The sequence below is a fragment of the Copidosoma floridanum genome, unplaced genomic scaffold (genome assembly GCF_036245765.1).
Source record: "Copidosoma floridanum isolate Cflo_tuat_1 unplaced genomic scaffold, Cflo_Japanese_pri ptg000013l, whole genome shotgun sequence".
Lineage (NCBI taxonomy): Eukaryota > Metazoa > Arthropoda > Insecta > Hymenoptera > Encyrtidae > Copidosoma > Copidosoma floridanum.
This window is the reverse complement of record NW_028321890.1, coordinates 24,572,798-24,591,608: the sequence shown is the minus strand read 5'-3', so window position 1 is coordinate 24,591,608 and position 18,811 is coordinate 24,572,798. Positions and strand designations below refer to the sequence as shown.

The following is an 18,811-nucleotide window of genomic DNA, read 5'->3' as shown; positions in this document are numbered from 1 at the left end:
TTTTTTTTTAGCGAAAGTTATGAATATTCATGGAAATTTACAGATATGGATCAAAATTTAAATATGTCCATATAATCATCTCATACAACATATTTTTACAAACACTTAATTATATGTTTTTATGAGTATTCTGAGTATTATTATAATATATTAATATTATCTTGTAAAATTTCAGTATAATACTGTTTACTTGCACCCGTAGTTAATATTTACTAATTATTATTATAAATAATACAAACAACGTACGGCTCTTCGCATCATCAACACATCTGTATTTACGAATTTGGTAAGGTTAAATGAATATCAATATCAACAATGTTGATCTCAGAGTCACTCATCAACAATATTAACTATTAAATTTAAGTTGTATATTATTTTCCTTTAATATATAAAAACGTTATTGGGTTACGCAAAACTGCTCTAAAGATTATTCTAAAACAATTAAAGAAGTGTTATGCAAAAGAACGAAAGTATGCAGCCTTAGACCTACACTTACATGCTTATCATCCTATTATACGCATTTAATTTATTTGAAAATGTTTCTAATGCACATAAATCAAACGTGATGAAAGCATTACAAAAGTTGGATTTCTTCGAATCACCATATAAAAAATACTGTGCGCCTACGATATATTTATTGCATCCTTTTGACGTGTATTTCATTAAGATTTTATAGAGTAAGAATTATTCTAAATATTGCAATAGGTATTATTACGTTTGACAAATACTGCAAGGTAATTGCAGATATTTACCTTTTTTATCAAATCTGCTGCCTACAATGAATAATTGACGTATTTTGCAAAAATAGATTTATACTATAACAAAGGCTGATCGTAAAAAAATCACGATTTATGTACATATTTGATTTAATTTCAGAAAATTCCTCACAAATAGACTGTAATTTACAAAACATATTATTTATTATCTTCCAGTGGATACTGAATTTTCAATGTATATCAATATTTACGATACAGCGTCAAATGTATCAGGGCCTGTAAATGTGCCATTAAATTCGAGAAGAACGCTTTCCACTAAGTTGTGTACACACCTTAAATTCTTAAGCTCTTGTTCTTACTCCACATTCCTGTTCGTATTGAGGTACATTTATCAATGTTTTCAGCTATGATAGAATACGTTTTTAGTATATTTATAAATTTTGTTAATATCTTTCGTTAGAGAATCTCTTGTTTAGAAGAAAAAATTAACTAAATAAATTAAAGTTGAAAAATTCTCATAATAATTAAAGTGGTCCAGAATTATTTAATTAATATAAATTACAAAGAGATTACAATGTAATTTTTTCAACGTTCAATGAGGACTAGCCTATTTTTTTTTTTTTCTTTTGCAAAGAATTCTTAAACAACTTTACGTAATAAGTAGCAAAAAAATCTCTAAACAATATACATAAGAAAAAAAAGTATCTTTTCCTGACTATCTCATTAAAATTTATTAATTTATTAGTTATGTACGATACTGAGACAGTAAACTTGACAACACTGCCAATACGTAATACCTGCTCATGCGTCATACACGTGCGTTCGCTAAGCTGTCATCAGTTTATCTGCTGTCATTTTTCTCATTCTTAAATGTTATGTAGCCACCTTCAGTGAGTATTCGCAAACTACTGTAATTGACTAACTATTCTATGTTAAAAAAATTCTGAAGTTGATCCATCAAGATAAAAACCTTGTATGAAAGTTATTATTTTGAATTGCAAAAAAAATCAATAAATAAAATAAAATTTATTATTCAGTGACAATTTTAACATCAGTTTTTTGATCGCTTCTGAATCATAACAAACGTCAACTCAAAACTTGCACTATAAAAAAAAGAATATTCTAAAAAATTTATTACGGACGTTTGAAAGGTCAAAAATAAAATTCCATACAAAAAATGGGAAAATACACAAACTAAAAATACCACTATATTTTTTGTAACACATTAAATCCATTTTAATATTCTCTATTTATCTTTCTACTCATCAAGTTTTCATATTTTTCTTATATTTTCAATTGTTTTTCTTCTAAGACTAATTTTTGAAATATATTTTTTTAGCTTTTTAGAATTTTTATTAAAAACAACCAATCTACATGTAGAATAGAGTAATACATTTTTTTTTTCAACAATAATTAATTTCGTGTTTATCAGATGAATTGACAATTTAGAATTAATCAGAAAAGGTTACTCCATGAAATTTACAAAATTTTGCAAAAAAGCAACTGCAGGTACTGTTTTAAAAACTCACGATTTCAATCTTGCAAATTGACCTAGTCCAATATCCGTATTTTTCTGAGGTATTTAGTCGTGTGCGTTACTGCGAGTATATGTTTTACAATTTTTTAAATCAACAATAATTTCATAGATTTTGCGTACCAATTTCTAACTATTTCATATTTCAACCGATCTTTTAACCATTTAAATTTAACTTGTAGTACTCATTAATGACGAGTCCGTTGGACCAACGTCATTCAAATGAATTTACGTACAGCATCAGATTCCGATGTGTCTCGTGTGTGACTTGTAAGATTTTTATGGCAGTCAACATCAAAAGACTACTGTACCAATTTACCAAAAGTATCTTTTTTCTTAATAAATAAAATCTATGGCAACAGAATTAACTTTTTAATGGTTGGACCATCGACTCGAGTGCTGAAAAGTAAAAAAACAAAAACCGCTGACAGTTCTCCGTACTCTGGTATACGTCGTCTCAACGGTGCGCGTAAAACAAAATTAATAACCCAACAATTTTGCCAACAAAAAAAACAACGTCTCATTTTTTCTTTCCGGCAAACAACCGAGCGACAAAAACAAAAAACAGAGGAGTAGAAGGGGACGAAAAATCATGTAAGAGAGCACCAACGAGCGGCCGTATCACCGCGGTGCTTCTGCCGCCAACAAAACAGCTTTAACGTACCTATACCTCTTTTTACGCATTTGTTTCTTAGCTCGCGCGCTACAGCCGCGAAATGACGCGCGTGGCACGCGCGCGTTATCAGGTAACCCGCTCGCTCGCCCACTGACCATTACAATAGTTGCAGCGTCGAGTACACGGCAGCGCACCAGCAGCATTTCCGCGAGAGACCTCTCGCGAGTATTATACATCTCCCCCCTCCCCCGAGAGTTAGCCAAGCTGATGTGTTGCATAAGAACCCCCCCCCCCTACCCCCTGGTATAAGCTTTATGTGCTACGATTTAAAGACCATTATAGGCCATCACTATTGGCTGTACCCCCCCTCCTCCTGTTTCTAATGCGCGGCGATTTTAGGTGTCTTTGGCTTGTTATATTACGTGTCTGGTGTCAAGAAAGCTGGCTTGACGCGGTTGATGCCCCCCCCCCCCCCTAGAGAGGAGAGGAGGAAAAACTGCAAGAGTCTCTGCGTAATGTGTGTTGTAGTAGTTCAGGCGACGACGACGGCTTTTCCTTCTTTCTCTCGCCCTCTTGTATACAATCTTTAGCACGTTGTAATGTAGCAAAAGCCGCGAGCCAAAGTTTCGCAATCAAGGTTTATAAAAGCGAACGGGTGTACGGGCGTCCATGTGTCTCTTTTTTTTTTTTTTTTTTTTTTTTTCTTTTCAAGCGTGTACATGTAGGTATGCGTACGCGAGTAGGTAGGTATGTACACGAGTTTACGCTTTTTTTCGGCGACTTGTGTGGATATATATGTACTTGGGTATCGAAGGCTTTTTAACGAAGCGCAATTTCGGCTGTAGCAGCGAGCACGCATTTGTTAAGTATCGGCCGCTCTTTTAACCCGGGGTTACCCAAGAATCGAGTGTTTGTTGTCGTAGTCGAGAGTGTGTATTGTAGTCGTCGTATAGTAGCCTCGTCATTGAGTTTTTGAGCTCTCGTTCGCGTGCACACGTATATTATACGCGCGCACATAAATTTAATATGGTGTACGTTGAGGCCAATGTGGCGAGCAAGCAGAGAGAATTCGCAAGGACTTTTGCATGTTTACTTGTTAAAACGGAGAAAAGAGTCGATGCTTTTGCACGATCGATTCACGTATTTTTCAATTTTATCTTTTGTTGTTTTTTTTTCTCCTTCCTCATTGTTTTCGCTTTATCTGCTGATGTACACTTGCACATGACGTTAATTTTTGCGCCCGACTGGCACCGAGATTTTTATGACGGCGTTGCGCAGTGCGCTCTCCGATGCACATGGAACGAGGGAAAAAGTTTCGGCTCTCTCTCTCTGGGTAGAAATTAAGTTTTCTTCTGTTTGCGCAACTCGCAGCGCGTACACCACGAATTTTTTTCTCTCTCTCTCTCTCTCAGATAAAGAGGAGATATTGTAAATTTTTTTCCTAGAGATAAAGCCGCCAACGTCGCACTTTACGAACGCCCGATTTTACGACCGTCTCACTGCATTTGCGCTTCCCTACTTATATGTTGACAATACGGATAATAATTTAGAAGTAATTTGTATCGCTCTTTTCTGTTGAATTACCATGTTTATACTGTTTTGACAGATTGTTTTAGTATAAACATGCGTAAGTACGTGTTTATAGTTTTCTCGATTATTTTAATAACAGTTTTTTGTGTGTAAAAGGCTTAATTTTGTAATTCCATCGTTTGATTTTACTAATTCAAATGAGCGAAACACAGTTTTATCGCGCTCCTCGAAGGTGTATTAATAACCGTTTCCCGATGCGATGATTTATGCCGGGTACAAACGAAAAAGAGCTGCGTAGAGCGTACAGGTATTGACCTCACTTATTTTGAAATCAAACGAAAAGCAAAAGAAAAAAAAAAGGCCAAATGAATCTACATAAACTTTCGAAATTTTTTTTTCTTTTCTAATTTACCAATCGTAAAAACCGACCCATCAAGTGTATACGAGTACGCGCTACTGCTGATGCTCGCACGTTGGAAAGGGATAATAGAATGATCAACCATTGGATTTTGGCAAAAGCCGAATATAGAATAGAAAGTCTCGGGGGCATTTTGCTTGTGGAATAATCTCGTAAAAGCTATTTCGGAGCAAAATTGTTACAATATTTCTAGTTCCCCCTGCTATTCTCGTAAAAAATAAATTACTTGTGGTGCCGGTCAACCAAGTCCACCTCCATATTGGGTATTAATGGTAAAAATTGAAATAATGAAAAAAAAAAAATAATAAAAAATAAACAAAGTCAACCAAATAACGCTTTATTGTGCAAAAATCGGAAAAACAACACTATCACCTGTGACCTTGTTCTCAAAAACAATATGCACGTTCGAGTGCAAAATTAAACGAAACAACAAAAAATCCCCCAAAAAGGGAAATTTCAAAAGAAAAAAAAAAAAAAAAAAAAAAAAAAAAAAAAATTAAAAAACAAAAAAACCCAGAGGCAATAAGATCAAGCGAGTATCAGGCACAGCGCCTCATACATATAAATAGCAAGTCGAAACATCTGACTGAGGGGTCAACGCATCTCTCCGCAGCAGCAGCGCTCACATACAACCAGCCTCCGGTTCCCCTACATGCACATTATACACGCAGGCCGCGGTGCTCTGCTCTCGCGGGAAACTTAAACTCCCGACCCAGTCTCGAGCAGCGAAAAAAATGGGGAAAAAAAAAAAAAAAAAAAAAAGTTGCACCAGTCCTTTGTAAACGATTGTAAATAATAATGAAAGAGGAGTGTGTGCAAACAAGGTACTTACCGGTGAAATCAACTTGCGGCGAGTTTGTCGTCAACAGCTCGTTCCTTTCTCTCGTCTGCAATAATGTCAAAGACGACAACGGCGAAGCGATGTAGTAATGGTAATAGTAGGTGTAGTTGCTCCTGCTGTTGTTGTATTAGCCGATGATGATGATGATGATGCCTAGATGCGGCAGCCGCGGAGCCGCTCCTCTCTCGTAATCCAAAAGTCATTGACACAAAAGAGAGCCAGCCTAGTCGCGGCCACCACGCTTTTATGTGTCTTATATGTATGTATATGTATATGTACACTTGTAGACCGAGGAGAGATGGGGAGAGAATTCAAAAGAAGGATGCTTCAAGATTTTTCTTTCCTTTTTTTTCTTCTTTTTTTCCTTGTAGTGCGCTATACACACGACTACGATGAGTAGTTATGGTGTGTATTATAAAATATACGAGGAGAGAAAAAAAAAGGCCAAGCGAGAGAGAGAGAGAGAGAGCGTGTCTCTCTCTCTTTACTAATACAGCAGCGAGGCCGCCGTCTGCGCGTTACTTCTGCCGCGGCTGCTACTTCTACTTAATAAGTTGACGGAGGTGGTAAAGGTACTACTGGCGATCGTCATCGTCGTCGTCATGATCATCGTCGCGTTGTTTCCTTCTTCTTCTCCTCTTCTTCTTTTTTTTTTTTTTTTTTTTTTTCTACAATCGACGTTGTCGCGTCTTTTTTACGCGCACCAAAAAAAGGAGAAATCGTGTGGCTGTAACACACGCACGCACACGCCGGCCCCGATGATAATGCCTCACAGCTCCGTCTGTCTGTCCATTACCGCTGCTTTGCATTACATTATAAATACAACGTACGTACATACGTGTGTACACATGTATACGTATGTGCCCACGGTCACCTTATTATTTCAACACCAATCGCGCGCCAATCTCTCTTTTCTGCCTTTCCTTCTTTCACCTACTCGCGGAACTCACGGGCTCTTAACTCACAATGTCACGTTTCATCGGACCGAACAATCATCGCACACTTGGTTTCATCCCTCGTGCACACAATTTGTACCGTGTACATCCGTAGCACTAGTCCTTGCTATCGAAGGAACGATCAACTAACTGATGAAAACTGTCACTTTGTTGGAACCTTTTAATTCACCGCACAGTACTCGTACAATCAAGTTTGCCGTCTATGTGCTTCACATGAGGGAAACAAGGTGGAACAAAACAAAACAATCACACAAGTACACAATTGTCATCACGCGTTTTGGAGTCGGCCAAAACAAGGGTGGCGATATCACGTGGACAAACAATACCTTTGCACCCCAAAAAATCTTGCAAACTTTCGCGGCACTTGAAAATTGTATGGGAAGAGGAAAAAAACAATATATATAATTGGTTTTTTTCTTTCCTTCTTCTTTTCAATGAAAAAAACGAAAAACAAAAAAACAAAAAAAGTACAAAGAATGAGTGGTTGATTTACCAATCGGAAAAAAATGTATCACGTGCAACGAAAAATCGAGTCGCGTGTACTCGGGGATGTATAATACGCGTTGGAGTTGGACGCGTTAGCATACACACGGACAGAGAGTACGCGATGCGCGTCTCCTCGTGCGTCCCGTCTCGGCTGAGCGACGAGCAGCGTGTGAGCCGCTAGCTGGCTGGCTTGCTCTGGCTCCGCGCGCTCGGCCGTCGTCGGATTCGCAGGCCGATTGACGGCCTACCGCTTTGCTCTCCGCGGATGAACGTGCGGCGCTTCATCGGACTGGTGGCCGGAAGAAACGTCAAAACGCGCGCGTTTCACTTCTCTCTCTCTCTCTCCCTCACTTATATATTCCTCTCTGTGTACACCACTACCCCCACCGGCTGTACGACTCTATCTCGCTTGCACTACTTGGACTCTGTAACCCCCTCGTCACCCTCTCTTTCTCCCTGCGTCGTAAAGGATATAGGTATACACTCTCTCGGAGTGTGGGTATAAGTAGCGTATGTTTGGCATGTATAGTGGAAACAAGAGAGAGAGAGAGAGAGAGAGAGAGAGAGAGAACGGGCATCGGCTGAGAGACACAGACACGTATACGTGTAGCCGTGTGCCACGGCAGTGTTGAGTGCGGTATAGGTATAGGTGGCATCGTCGGCCTCCTCGTCGCACCCGCTATTTCACCAGCTCCGCCTGTCTCTCTCGCCCTCGCTCTCCTTTTTCTCTGCCGCTCCGTTTCTCCCTCCCTCGGCCACATTGTACCACCACCTTTTGAGCATCCATCTCGCTCAGGCACACGCCAATGACGGGGACGTCGTCGGCGACAACCTTCCTTGTTTCGATCCCACGCTTGGCGTTTATCTCTCTCTCTCTCTCTCTTGCTCCACTGCTGGCACTGCTGTTCGTCGTGTGACGTGTGCGCGGGCGCACGTGCAAGCCAGCCAGAGACAGAGGGGGTATATATAGTGTGCTCCAAAACGGAGCAGTGTATAGCGCTGCACGGCCATAAGAGAGGGATGAGCTAATGGGGGCTGGTCGCAGTGGGCTACCCACCAAAGGGAGCGAACAGAGACAGATGCGCGCTCCACAAGTTAAAAGAGACGAGACGAGCAAAACGAGCGAGAAGCAAAGAACAAGAGGGAAGGAGAAAGAGAGAGAGAGACGTGTGTAACACGAACCGCACGAGGGAGACGGACGCCCAGATGCATGTGGACACGTCCATATGTATGGTCGATGTGGCTGTGAGTGTGGCGAGTTTGGGGGCGCGTATGCATACATGTCTATGGGGGTACACGTAGAAAGAGAGCGGCGCGAAAGGTCCTCTGCTATCCTCGTCGGTGGTGCAGGCAGCAGCAGAAGGTGTGCGTTATATACGGTATATCCTCTTTCTCCGTAGGCACACGCGCTCGCGCTCTCGGCACGACACGACGGCGGCGGTGGTGGCGGTGCCGCTGGCGGCGGTGTTTCTTTCCTCTCTTGGGTGGAATCCGGCCCCCCCCCCCCATCCCCTCTCTCTCGCACTCTCTTTACCAGCTTTGCTCAAGTATTTTCTTCCCCTCTTTATAATACAGAAGGCTCCTTCTCTCTTTCTCGACCTCGCCTCTCCTCCCTGCCTCTCTTTTCTCGTCCACCCTTCTTCCTCTTCCCTTCCTTCCTTGGGTTTGGCTGTGTGTGTTTCGTACATCCATCCATCCGTCCGTCCATGTACGTACGTACGACTCACACGCACGGAAAGAGAGAGAGAGAGAGAGAGAGAGAGCAGACCTTTATTTATACCCCAACGGTCGGTCGCTTGTGCCGGCATCGGCTACTGATGCTGAACCAAGTAAAGAGAGGAGAATATACATATATAAAGTGCGAACGCTCGCGTCCTTTAGTCCATCATTTGGCAGCAGCAACAAGCCCCGAGACTTATTGTCGAGGAGTCGGCCGCCGCCAGCGCGTCGCTGCTCCGCCACCACCGTGTCTAGCTGTTTTGCTCTCTTTCTCTCGTGTCTCTCCCTCCCCCCCTCACTCCTACGATCGAAATTATTTTACCTCCTCCACCCCCCTCTAACCAATCGACCACCGTCCGTCCACTCTCTTCTCCCCCCCCTCCCACCTCTCCCGATTTCGTTAATACTATAATACTTACTTACTACCTTTGTATTGTATACATATGTTCCACAATCGCGTGCCGCTCTCCTCCATGACTTCTATTATGCATTTATCTACGATGTACTGTTTTTATTATTATCATTATTATTTATTTGTTTTTATTATTATTATTATCGAGGATACATACACCGATTTATTGGTAAAAGTGACTTGAAAATAAAAGTATGTTACACAAGGAGAATATGTGAAATTTATTTACGCTTCGTAGATGAATTTTCAGTCTTTCATGACGTTTTTCAAAACTATGACATTTTACCCTATTGTGGGTTGTGATATATGTTTCTCATGGTCTAGCTGTTGAAATTTATAAGATATCAGAGCCAGAACGTTTTTTTGATGCGGAAATATTTTTTTCGTCCAGTTATCCTCAGTAGTTGTGGTAAAATAGATTATTTCTGCAATTGTCCAATGTAGTACTCGCTAAAAATGAATATCCATGCTCCCGGAGTTGTTCGAACAGGTTCGAACAAGTCTGAACAGTCCAGATTAAAATCTTACATAACCTGTACTCGAATGTAATCAAATCCCACTCCACTTTTAGATATTAAAACGAATTCTGGTAAAGATTCTGGTAAAAAATATAATTAACATTTAAAGATTCATTATGTCTTCTAAAATACAGTGCTACCATGTTTGTACGTATTATAGCAGTTCCATCGAAGGCTTTGGGTGACTCTGCTGCTACAAACGATAGGGGAATTTCCGAAATCATTGCATTTTCTCTCACTCACTCACTCTCTCCCTCTATGTGTATATACACCCCTCCCACGCTTCTGACTCACTACACAAGAGAGCGAGATAGAGAGTTTGTGCATATAAGTGTACATACGTGTGTGTACACGTGTACTGGCGAAAAGTCTGGCTCGTCGCCTGGCTATCGCACCCACAACACGGCTCTATTATCGCGTGAGCGCCACACACCGACAGACAGAGAGAGAAAGAGAGAAAAAAAACACTCTCTTTCTTTCTATCTTTTCTTGTATACGTGTACATGGGGATAGATCGATTTAGAATTTGGCCTCTCGCGTAGCAGTGGTTTATACATACATACAACGAGACAACGCGTATTGGGCACGAAAATCGCTCTCTCTCCCTCCCTCTGCTCGTCAGTCTCATTTTCTTTCTCCAGTCGCACCCTCTTTTTTTTTTCTTTCTCGTTCTCTTGTTCAAAGTGCGCAGTAGTATTATAAGCCATCCGCGCGTCGCAGTTGACGAAAGCGGGTCGGCTTCGCTTTTTTTTCTTCTTCTCTCCTTGATGGAGTCGAAGAGAGATTGGAGGGGCAGGATGTTCCTTTCTTTCCCCCTTTTTTGTCTGATGGGGGTTGTATGTGTGTTTGTGCGTGTGCGCGCCTACGTGTACGCGAGCACATCCGAAAAAGCTCTCGATGAGCTTTTCTGGAAGCTTCAAAAGATAATTCGGATTTCGTGAGCTGTAGCAGCGGAAAGCATCGATTGTTCACCTGTTGGAATGCACTTTTGTCGGGATTTTCGAAAGTGAGCTGGATTCTCTCAAGGGGTGGAAAAGGGTGCAAATCTTTACTTATTAATTTGCTGATAACACTATCTTGCAATCGTCTGTCAACAAATGTCATATACTGCTTGACATTGTTCTTGCTCATTTCTAATTCGTATTGAAAACAAAGCAAACAAACAAAATAAACTGATCGATGTGTTTCTTTATGCGGTAATTATGGTGCTACTAAATTTTACGGCTGTTTTATTGTCTGCAAAGCAAATAAGAAGCTTCATATGAAGGAGAGTTAATAAGTGTACCTAAGGAAAAAAAGGGTACAATAATCATAACTACATACCATTACAGTAAAGCCTATAGGCAAACAGAAAATACACATTATTATTTCACGGCTTATACTCTTTTGGTACAAGAGAAACTGGAACTTTTTTGTTCGGAAAGAAAATCTACATAGCGATGAGAATCGTGTAACACGAATAATAGTTATAATAATACACAAATCTAGTTTCAATCTGCGACTGATGAAAATCGACCAAAAGTAATCCATATCTCGGTAGTCGGTCTAGCTTCTTAAAATGCCTATTAATACGAGAAAACGTCCATTGTTGGGTGACGTTTCATTCTCCTTCGTCACCGCTAGAAAGATTTAGTGTATTCTGCATGTGTATGCAGTTGTAGCTTGTAGATTCCTCTCCTTTTTTTCTCTCCTGTGTATTTTCTAGAACACATATTTCGATAAAAACTTGGAAGAGCGAATGGAAAGACGAGCCCATCTAACAGGCCACATTTCAGGGCAGGGGTAGCTAATGGTATGTTATAGCAAAAGAAAAAGGCTGGAGAAAAAGAAAGACAGAGAGGAAAGAGAGAGAGAGAGAGAGAGAGAGAGAAGAAAAAAAAAGAATAAAGAAGATGCGTCTAAGAAAGGATCGGTACATAGAATAATATAGAGGAACGATCTGCGTCGGTGGCAACGACGATGCTCTCCTTCGCTTTAGCAAGACACGCAGTGTATACATATTATATATTGCTTCTCCCTACCTGCGAGCATAAGGTAGTCCATTTAAAGAGAGGCAACATCAGCGTCCTTCTTGGTATTAGAGACGTATAAGGCCCCGGCACACACACGCGTGCCAGACCACTTTTCGACAAACATACAGCCTGTATAGAAAGAGATGATGACCCTGTGGGTATATGCACACGCCATATATACCCATAAGCCGTTTTATACGGACCGAAGGTCTCTATGCCTAACGTAGTCATTCGACCGGCGATTCTACCACGCGAGGCTTCTCCATGTGTGTAGCAGAGAACGGAAAATAAAAAAAAAAGAAGGGGCCCGTTGTTGAGTTGCGCAGGAGAGCAGACAAATTTTCCTTTCTTTTCAATTTGTCGCTTGCCAGGAAACTTTGAAAACACACATCTGCTGCCACCGTTGCCTAAAACGATGGGTCCTCCTTAGTCAATGGGCCCTCTTGGGCTCATGTCTTCCAAGGAGTTTTTTCACCTCTGCTGTGTACTGCTTCTTGGTCCGCTATTGTTTGCCTACTCCATTTAATATCAATGTTGTAGCAGAGGTTTCATAATTTTTACGGCCTGATTTTCATTTAAATGAATTTTGTTCATTAAAAATGAAGAATTCCAACAAAATTAATTCACCATCCTGTGGAATTATTTTTATGTAATTCATTTCAACGCATTTCTTCCATAAGGGTTTTGAAAAAATAAAATCAGTGTTATACATTTTTATGTTTAAATAATCTTTTTACAGCTCTATTAATGTGGTTTGGATTTATGTCTGAATAATTATGTATAATTTAAAATTTATTTATTTTATTTGGTCCATACACATGTTAACTATGGTTACAAGTATTAAAAAGAAGATTAAATTTGAGAATAAATATAGGTTATGTTGCACAACCTGTAGAAGCAGTATTATAGCGTTTTTATATCGCAGAAGGATAGAATGCATCATAAAAAGATGCACCTTAGAAAAGTTTGAACTGGTCTATTGAATTATTGCCCAATATATCTAATGTACTTCTAGTTCTTGTATCTTGACCATCTCCAATAATATAAAATTATCCATTGGTATATGGAAGTTAAAGTTGAATCCCAAAGTTTAAATAAAACAGTGTATAATTTTAAGCTAATCTTAAAAAATATTTTGTTAATATCATAGACTTTGCTTGTCTTTTATTATAATTATTTTAATAATATAATACGAAAGGTTAATGCATGAACCCTAGTACAAAGTTTTATTTAAATTTAAATCCCACATACAAGAAGTTCTTTTTTATAAAAATGGTGATTATGTGCTCTGCTACTTGGAGAGCAAATATATCTAGTAGCTCTGAGCAGAGATGTGTTAAAATCAAATCTGATGATGGATTGCTATGATATAATGATGGTTTGGCTGAGGTAATCCTAATACAGCTTCACTGAATTGGAATAATTTGACAGAGGGTAACCGAGGCGAGCCGAGTGCAAGGAATAAGAAAAGTGGTAATAAGTTATAGAAGATTAATCTGCAACTTTCTACACATTAAACATCATAAAATTTATTGACAGCTAAAAGAACTTCATTGAACTTTTGGGCATCAGTGACTAGTACTTTCAACATTCTTTTCTATATCTCAGAAAATTACTACAAGTAAAATGAACATTTAATCAATTGAGATAGAAATGGGATCTCATTGGGTACAGTTGTAAGATTATAAGATATTTAAAAATATTGAAAGATTACATTTCGATCAAAAGTGTATCATACTACAGTTTTGTGACGTTTTAAAGTTTATATTATTAAGGTTGATGATTGACAATTTTGTAGCTTAGTGCAAATGGATTAAGTTTCAGAGTTTACATTAACGTAGGTAAAGAGCGTGTGGACACGAAATATTTTTAGATCATATTCAATCTTGTGGTATTTTAAAATTCATGATACAAAGCACCTTTAATTCTATACTTTAGATGATCATGTTGTACGAATTGAAAACTTTTGTTAAAACGAGAAAATGTTAAAAATGCTTGTATTATAACAAAGCTAGGTTATAAAATTTTTCGTCGTTGATGTATGATATCTACATATGTCACATCGTAAAATTGAAAAACTGATACAACAACAAAACTATTTAATTTTACAGGTTTTATGTTTTAAGGATTCCGGAAAGTGATGTAATGAGTATTTACAAATTCTGAATCCATATATCACAAGGTTTATGACATTTCTTAGTTAAAGTTATGAATTTTTAAGGTTTTTTATAGCTCATGTTATTAGATTTTAGATTATTTATTGCGAAGGTAGAGTTGTGGGGTTTTATTAGCAACAGTTGACAATACAAAGTATGTTTTTAAGGCTATCATTAGGGCTTCTGGTAATTTTTAAGTTTATTTACTTGAGGATTACCGATTTTTTAGATTGGGTTACCAACTTGGGTTATAAAAATGTTAAGCTTGTATTGTGAGATACTAATGCGAAAACTTACTTTGCAGGGTTATAAGGTTTTAAATGCCAACATTATCGATACAAGTGTATGACTGACCTAAAATAATGTTACCAACGATATAACTTTCAACCCGGGTTATCTGATGACACGATTGATCCAATAGCATTTAATCAGTTTAAATCAAAATATTTATAATGGTGCCGTGGTTAGTTATATTGTTGATCATTTATAAAATATGTTTACTAAACTGTAAGCTAACAGCCTATAATAGATGCATGTTTTACGCGATGCTACACATTTTTTCAAAATTGCTCTGAGAATTTTTTACAGTAGGCATTAAAGTATGACGATGAATATTTGTATTTTCGAAACGTAAAAAACTAATTCTGTGTTGACAATACTTGATTTTTTAAATATGCGTAACAATATTGTGTTAATATTTTTAAGTTGTAATTATACATAAACAAATAAGTGATCACATTACTAAACACAGCGTGATTTCATGCTTACCAATAAAACTAGTTCATAATTTGAATTCTGCTCACTCTAATGGATTGCGGTCAAGGGTCAAGTTATCTTCGAGCACCCGACCAACGTAACAAGTGAACTATAGATTATTAAAGTAGAAGGCAATACAACTTTTTTTTTTCAGTATATTTCTTTAATTTTTTGGGTTTTCGTAGTTTATTAACTTTCCTGCGATATCCAAGACAGATTTATATTTTGGTTTGTAGAATTCAGCCACAATCCAAATAGTGTAAAATAGCTAGAATTCAGTGAGAGAATTTTTATTGAAGTAAAGGTTTTTTTCTTTAATAGACAGTACACTCATAAAGATACATTTGAATCTAATGATTTCCCAAAAAGAAAATTCTTATCATCATCATCATCAATCACGATGAGTCACAAAAACAAACAAAACGAAAAAAAAAGAAAAAAAAACACCAAAGAGGAGAAGCAGAAGAAATAGTCGTCAAATTAGCCTACTCTTTGAGTCTTATCACGCGCTCTTTAGTACAATCGAATCAACGAATTGAAATAACTTATACTTAATGCGCGTAAACAGCGCGTACATAATATATACGCGCCAACAAAAGAACGGATGGAGAAGGAGAGAAAAAGCTGCCAGTCACGCGTAGGAGTAAAGACGCACGCATTGGTTTCTTCTCTCTCTCCCTCCCTCCTTTCTCCTCCTTTTCTTACTCGTACCACGCACGCACTATAGACAGTCCAAACGCGCATTACTCGCGCGCTGACAAAGTCGCGACAGAGTCTTTCGCGGCACGCTATACACCCCCTCCCCTTTTTATCAATCTCCCTCTCCCTCCCTCTATATGTTTTATGGCTTTACTATATATATCTCTCTCTCTCTCCCTCTCATCCATATAATTCGTACAACAGCGATCGCGACGAAAGGGTGAGCGACTATTGTACGGGGTCGGGGGTTGTTTGTTGCATATACTCATGTATACCTATACCCCTTGTAAGGAGTCGAGAGAGAGGGAGAGGAGAAGATGGCGGTGGCAACATCGTGGTGGTGAGGACTACCAGGGGGTGAGAAGAGCATGGCTGGCATACAGTTGCTGCGCTGCGAGACCGACGTGCGCCTCAACACGCTCCCTTCACCACCCTTCTCTCTCTCGCTCAAACTGTCCGTGTTGCTGTACCTTGTGTATCCGTATACCTACTTAGGATACTTTTAGTGTATGCTTTACTCTGTGCAGCTTATTGTCCGCATTTTCTTTAGAAAGAGAGGAAGGAAGTTAAGAGAGGAGGTGTAGTTGCATGGCGCAGTGAATGGGGGGCAGAGAGAGATTTTCTGATTTTGGGCCAGAAATGTCTCCCTCTCTCCCCTCCAGTTATATTCATCTTTTTAAAACTCCCCACCCCCACATCTACCACTATGCTGTTTACTTGGTCGCTTTTTTTTCTTTCTCATCTGTTGGGTAGTGTAGCAGCAATAGTAGTCGTAGCTAGTAGTAGTAATAGAGGTACCGTTTCCCTCCCCTCTCCTCCCCCGAGTACCCTCTGCAGCAGTAACTCTTTTGCCTCGTAGTCTTCGTCGTCGTCGTCGTGTGTTACTTTTATCTCCTCTCGGTCTTCCTCGTTTGCGCGTTTATACACCGCTCTCGCTCGCTTTACTCGCTCCCGAGTGCAGTAACACACAGCGGCACACACCAGCTTGTACACATACATACATACATACGTGTGACGGGAGCAAGAGAGCCAGCTACAGTGCAGCTAGCGCGCACCGAGAAAACGGGCTGGTGGGGATCAAAGGAGAAACAGGGTGGGGGTTGGGGGGGGGATCAGGACAGAGAGTGTTTATACATATATATAGGCTGGTTGCACGCGCAAAGAGAGAGAGAGAGAGAGAAATGGCAGACGTGGGGTGAGAGCGGCGGATAGAGAGAGGGGTCACGTCGAAACCGACACAACACACGAGAGAGGCAGCAAACAGGCGAGGTGGGTGGGGGAGAAAAGTTTGACCTGAGCGAGTTCCCCTCCATTCAATCCACCATGGCCACAATATATATCGGTTATATAGCCTGTGTGCAACGGCAGCCGCCACTGTTGCCAGATTGCGCTATCGCATCATCTCTCTCTCTCTTTCTCTCTCTCTCTCTCTCTCTCTGTCCATTTTACTTGTGTTTATAATACCTTATACTCATTTGCGAGCGGATATAATGTGTATGTATTATGCACGTGTATGTAGGCGTATAGTGTACACGACGAAAACATGTATTATATATGTTGCTCCGGAGGAGCGCAAGCTCTATACCGCCGCGCTCTCCTTTTTGCCTCTTCGCGTCTGTCGTCATCGACGGAAAGCTCCCTTCGGGTCTATATAGGCGAAAGACGCCGCGACAACGATGATGACGTAGACGGTGCCTCCTACTACTTGCCTGTGGGTGCTGTCGACGTCGCCGTCGTCGCTGTACTCTATATAGCGCACCGAGGTCGCGTAGGTAGGGTGGGGGTGGGGTAGTGTCCGTGCGGACAGATGGGTGTAGGGTAGAACGAAAAATAAGAAAGAAAACACGCACCGGGTGGTGTACGTATACGTGTATACGTGTGTCTGACATTATACCTATAATGTAACACGAGAAGCTTTCGGTAACGCTCGGCTGTTGTCGGCCCCCGACCATCGGAGCACGGTCCTTTAAGTGCGCATACAGATACGTATTAACACACAGCCGTGCAAGCATGTAGAAGCATTATGTATACCGAGAAGGGCAAGTAGGTATAAGAGAAGCCGACGAATGGTAGAAGGAACAGTAAAGAGGAAAAAGGATTTCGCATACGCGAAAGCTTTCTCACTCTGTGTGTAACATACATACATACATACATACATACATATATATACGCGTGCATACGCTTCTACAGAGGCACGCAAGCGCATATATACCTATAACGAGGCGCACGTACGACTAAGCGCGAGCGAGCACAGTGAGAGAGTCAAGCCTGACACCCACACACGCAGAAGCAGTTAGCTGCTGCACCAAGTGAGCGCGAGCGAGCTATATAACCTCGCGCGTTTCCGTGCCTGTGCTCTCTCTCTCTCTCTCTCTCTCTCTCTCTCTCTCCACTTCGGCAAGGAATTTCTACAATGATGTCGCCCTCCCCTCCTTCTCTCTCTTTCTCCCACCTGCACCCCCCACTCCTCCGTATATGTCTGTCTACTTGCATGTATACACGTATATATCTCTGTCTATAAACTTGCAGCTCGCTACTTCCCCTCGCGTGCCTTATCCCCCCACCACACCCGTTTTCGGTGTCGGCCAGCAGACAGTCCACCGAGCGACCGACAGACCGTCCGTACGTGTGTAGAGAACACCCCACCCGCACAGCAGCACTCTCTCGCAGCTCTCTGATGCATTCCATCGTCAAGGCATATATATATATACTTGCCTGCCTACCTGCGCAATGTTATATAGTACTTGCGAGCGAGCGAATGAGCTTTCTTTCCTCTCTGTCTGTCTCTCTCTCTCTCTCTCTCTCTCTCTCTCTCTCTCTCTCGCTTTCTCGAGAGCTCGTGTATAGGTAGGGGGCACACATGGAGCGCTCAATGTAATTTATTCAAAGCATTTTCACGAATGTAAACGATGCACCGAAACCCCTCCGACTCCGTGTAAGAGGAGGAAGGGAAAAAAAGATGACGGCAACTTATGATGACTCTGCTTGTGGGTATACATGTATACGTGCGCGCGAGAGTTAAAGCTCGAGATGGAGCAAGGAACCCTACACGTATAGTGTGTGTATATATATACATCGTACACATTTAGGGGAGAAAGGGAAAAAGATGCTCATGGTGACAAAGGGTGACGTGTCGCGCGCGTGTGTGTGTGAAAGAAAGAATATGCGTGTGTTTATTATACAGTCGATGGAAAAAGTCGAGAGGGGCAAGAGACAAAGGATTCGATTTTTCTCTCTCGTTCCCTGCTCCTAAACGTGTATTCGCCGCTATCTCTCGGGGGGCTGATTTTCTCGCGTGTTTTTGTGGGTCGTCCCTCTCTCACTTTCTGTGTGTGTACATCATCGATGCGTGGAGGTGAGGGGCGGGGGGAGAAAAGTTTGGGTTTCATTTGCCGGTTAATTTGAAGATTGACGCGAGCCATTACCGAGCTGATCGATCGCA

The 18,811-nt window shown here is 40.6% G+C and overlaps 1 protein-coding gene and 1 long non-coding RNA gene across 3 annotated transcripts in view; one reads left to right on the top strand and one right to left on the bottom strand.

Moving 5' to 3' along the window:
- Positions 1–7,314, bottom strand: part of tna (Zinc finger MIZ domain-containing protein tonalli) — a 32,433-nt gene extending 25,119 nt beyond the window's left edge. For both annotated transcript variants that reach the window (XM_014363745.2, XM_014363746.2), the window contains exon 1: positions 5,647–7,314. The gene's annotated coding sequence lies outside the window, so the exon portion shown is untranslated. The remainder of the gene's footprint in view (positions 1–5,646) is intronic.
- The window catches only part of LOC149374966 (uncharacterized), a 93,271-nt gene that overhangs the window by 29,976 nt on the left and 44,484 nt on the right, over positions 1–18,811 (top strand). The window lies entirely within an intron of this gene.